This window comes from Octodon degus, unplaced genomic scaffold (assembly GCF_000260255.1).
Source record: "Octodon degus isolate 3935 unplaced genomic scaffold, OctDeg1.0 scaffold00070, whole genome shotgun sequence".
Classification (NCBI taxonomy): Eukaryota; Metazoa; Chordata; class Mammalia; order Rodentia; family Octodontidae; genus Octodon; species Octodon degus.
Genome location: NW_004524646.1, coordinates 11,032,938 through 11,036,972, shown reverse-complemented (window position 1 = coordinate 11,036,972; position 4,035 = coordinate 11,032,938). Strand labels below are relative to the sequence as shown.

Here is a 4,035-nt window from a genome sequence, read left to right as displayed (position 1 = left end):
GGTGCTGGGGATGGAACTGTGGTCACTGGGCTTGGCTAGGCAGGCGCTTTAGTCGCTGAGCTGTCTTGCTGGCCACCAACAAGGGTTGTATTGTTATCATCAAATGTGTTGCTCGGACTACCAGACATAGGCATGCAAGACTGATCAAACAAATGCTAACTCTTCCTTTCAATAAACCTTAGTCTTTTCCTTGTCCTTTTTACTTTTTAATTATTTTTAATTTTTTATATTTTTAAAAGATTTATTTATTTGGTACAGGTTCTTGCTATGCAGCTTGGACTCACAGTGATCCTTCTTTCGGTTTTAGCCACCCCAGAGCTGGGATCACAGGCATGTGCCACCACGCCTGCTTTTGGTGGCTAGCTCGGCACAGGGCCGGCATGGAACCTTGGTCCTTGTGCTTGCCAGGCAGGCGCTGAGACCGTGGAGCTAGCTCCTTGGCCCAAAAAATGAATTTATTTTTTTTAATTCATTTTAAGGAGAGTATAAAATAACAGAAAAGACTTTAGATACGATACACAGTTAAGAAAAATACTATCAAAGGTATTTAACTGTGGTTGTTACATGTGCACTTTGCTGTCCTCAGTGTAGTTGCTCACGTTACAGACATTAGCATATAAAATTCGCCAAAGTAGAAAATTTAAACGTTACCTGCTACCTTCAAGAAATGACAGATACTACACTTGATCTCAGCCAAAAGGCCGAGAGCGATCAGAAACTGACAGAAATTAGTCGTACTGATAAAAATTGGCTATTCTGTGTGTATACTTACGTGATTCCCCCTTCCCCTTCCTTTTTTCTGTCCTTGTCGTGTGGGATTTTCACTTAACACTAGGTGTCCCTTCGCAGTAATCGAGCCCATCTTCTCACAATATTCATTTTATCCTCAGGGCAACAGTCCTCCGGGGTTCCTCGCCTATGTCACCGGGCGCTCGCTGGTTGGGTCCGCGAGATCCACTTCCGCTCCTGCGCCTGCGCTGGGGCTGGAAAGCCCCAAGATTCACGCTTGCTCCCTCCTCCCGCCCGCTACAAGTGCCGTGATGTCCTTCTGTTCTCCAGTTCTGTGGGCATAAAGGGGGCTCTCCTTCCACACGGCTAGGAGGCAGCTCATCTTCCTGCCAGGCCAGCTCAGCCTGGCTCTTTCTTGGGTCAAGGATGGGAACAGTGGGGTCTGTTCAGAGCTCACTGAGCTCTGCTCCAGTGAGGGACAGCAGCCGTGAGAAGGGACAGGAGAAGCGAGCATGCTTCTGTGGCTGTCACCCTCTTGCCACATCCTGCTTCCTCCTGAAGCCCTCCTGATGGTCTAGTGAGACAGGCAGCACTCGCCCCATTTTATAGATTATGAAACTGAGGCTTTGAGAAGTCGCGTGGTTGACCTTTGGGCAGGCTGGATTTGAAGTAGCAGCTGTGGTCCTTCGTCCTGTCCTATGTGTTTGAACCAGGACAGGTGCAAAGGGAGTTCTTTTTAGTCTCGGGGAAGGGAGACCTGGAGCCGAGACAGCTGGTCAGAGACTGAACCGGAAGCAGGGCTGGAGGGAGGAGGGACAGGCAGAGCGTGGTCGCTTTGCAAAGGAGTTTGCGGAGGGCTGAGGGCTGGGCGGGAGCTGTGTGCAGGAGGCCTGGGTGGCATCCGGGGCCCAGTGGAGCAGAACGAGCAGGTACTCCTTGGGGTCACAGGGGCCCCTTCCCAAGGGGCCCGCGGCCCTTCTGGGGCCCGCTCAGCCCTAACTGGCCAGGAGGGTCACCAGACAGCCACCTGGAAAGCAAGGGCTGGGTGCCCACTTCCCGGGAAGCCTGCAGTGCCTGTTCCAATCCGTCTAGACCAGCAGCCCCCTGAGTAGCCAGCCGTGGTGTTGGAAGAGCACTGGATGGGGGATCCACAGGGCCGTGAGGACTCTGGTCCTGGGGACCTGACAGCCTTAGGGGAGACAGTGCTGGAAAGACTCTTGGTGGCGTAGGTGCCAGCCCGCCTTCCTGGGTCCGGGTCAGTGCAATGGGTGGGGACAACCCGTGGCTCCACAGCTCTTGTCCTCAGATGTCCTGCGATTTCACTGGTGCTAGGGGTTGCATGACCGATTCTGTAGGGACCAGGTACCCTCCGTCTTCACTCGGAGGACTTACTCTTCCCTAAAAACCTTGATCTTTAGGCACCAAGCTGCTTAGGGGGACTCAGAGCTTTCGGCCCTTTGGGGTTTGGGAAGGGACAGGAAGAAGTGAGGGGACAGGACGAGAGGGAATTTCCCTGGCAGTTCACTACAAGGAGAATTTCAGCTTAAAGCAGGCTCTATTCCTCGTGGGACCTCCCTGGTGTGCTCCTGTCCCCGAGGCACAGTCCTCCAAACACATGCCCCATCCACCTGCACTTGGGTGCGCGCAGCGCTCACCCACGCGGTCCTCCACACACGCTCACATCAGCGCACACCCGCGTGCATATGGCATGAAGGAGAAAACCTGCGTCTGGCTTTCCCAGGCCACTGGAGACGGACGAGTGGGAATTCTGTGTTTATCTTGGACTGGAGGCTGGAGTTGGCGAACCCTCCCCTCCCTGGGGCATCCTGGCATTCCAAGCCCGAGTGCTGGGGAGAAAGGGGCGAAGGATTAGCTTCCGATCCCGGGATGGGGCTGCGTGGAGGGAACCCAGAGGGCAAGTTGCAGCAGCGAGTGTGTGCGCGTGTGTGCTCCTCTCCTGCTCGCTGGGTGGCTGCAGCCAGCAGCCAGGGGGGAGCCGGCCAGCCAGCCATCCTGGAGGTCTTTGTTGATAGTTTCTGTGTTGGGAAGCAATGTCTTCAGGCTGACTTTGTAAGCTCAGGTTTCGCTTTCTTTTGCTTGTCTGTCATGCGCTGAGTCTCCCAGAGCGAGCGAGCGGCTCTCATCTAACCAGGAGAGAGCACCCGGATGCCTTCCTCAAACTCAGACCTAGAGTAACAGGCAGATCGACAGCCTACCTGGCAGCAGTTGCTGACCTCAGCAGCAGGCAGGACAGCCACCGTGTAGACATCAAGGGTGTGACCTTGGCCACCAGGCCACTTGCTTGCTTAACAGTCCTGATCCTTTCTCCATCAGCTGTGGAACACTGGGCCGGTGGCTTAGTTGTCTCTCTGTTCCCATCTGCAAGTCCACAATGGTACTGCTTGAGGGAACCATGGAGGAAGCTGGCAAACCATCTAGATGTTGCACCTGGAAGCACGTGGAGCAGAGTCCAGTCCACGTGAGCCCCATGAAGTGACAGCTCTTTGCGCTGACATGTGTGGAGAACTTATGGAGCACTTTCTGGAATGCTGTCTGAGGGATGCTGCGAAGGTTCTCGAATCCTTCCCTGGGAGACCATGGGTGAGGCGTGCCCTGCTCCTGGCTGTCCAGTGAGCCAGAGGAGCGGGGTCTGGAACTGGTGCAGCCCTGACTGTCCTGTGGGGTAGAACACTGCCTTTACATTGCCAGGCCTAGCTGGGGACCACGGCCAGGGGCTTTTGAGTCTCATGAATAGGGCTGCTGAGAGGCGTGCTTGCAGGTCATGACGGTAGCTGGAGGTAATCAACTCGGCCCTCAAAACGGATGTTCTTTCAGGGCTATTGGTGCTGTGTGGCAGAGCATGTGTGCCCGGTACGTGGGAGACAGGGCCTGCTAACTGAATTTGTAGTGGTGTGAGGGTAATAGGCTTATGTAAAACCAGTGGACCAAAAATACAGACTAAGAAAACCCAGAGGCCGCACAATTAGTAATAGGGAACAAACATGCTATTTTCCCTCATTTTTCTTCCTGATGTTGCCCGTGAAGGAAGGGTTTCCTCCCACCCCTCGTTCATCAGCAGTCAGAGCTTGGTGACAACCATACTCTGGGTCTGGCCTGGCAGCCTGGTGTGGGCTGGGCCAGGCTAGGAATGAGGGCTAGGGATGCCCGCCTCCGCCCTCTGGCTTGCCCTGGTGTGGTGCAGCGGTGCTCTGGCTGGTCTGGCTGAATTCACAGCCTGTGCAGTCCACTTCCAGCGCCCTGCACCTCTTGCTGTGCCCTGGAGGGTTCTGGAAGAGTTGTCTGTTC

General features: G+C 54.8%; 1 pseudogene; it reads right to left on the bottom strand.

The window, feature by feature from the left end:
- Positions 1-551: 551 nt before the first annotated feature.
- Positions 552-712, bottom strand: LOC111817811 (annotated as a pseudogene).
- Between the last annotated feature and the right edge of the window lie 3,323 nt (positions 713-4,035).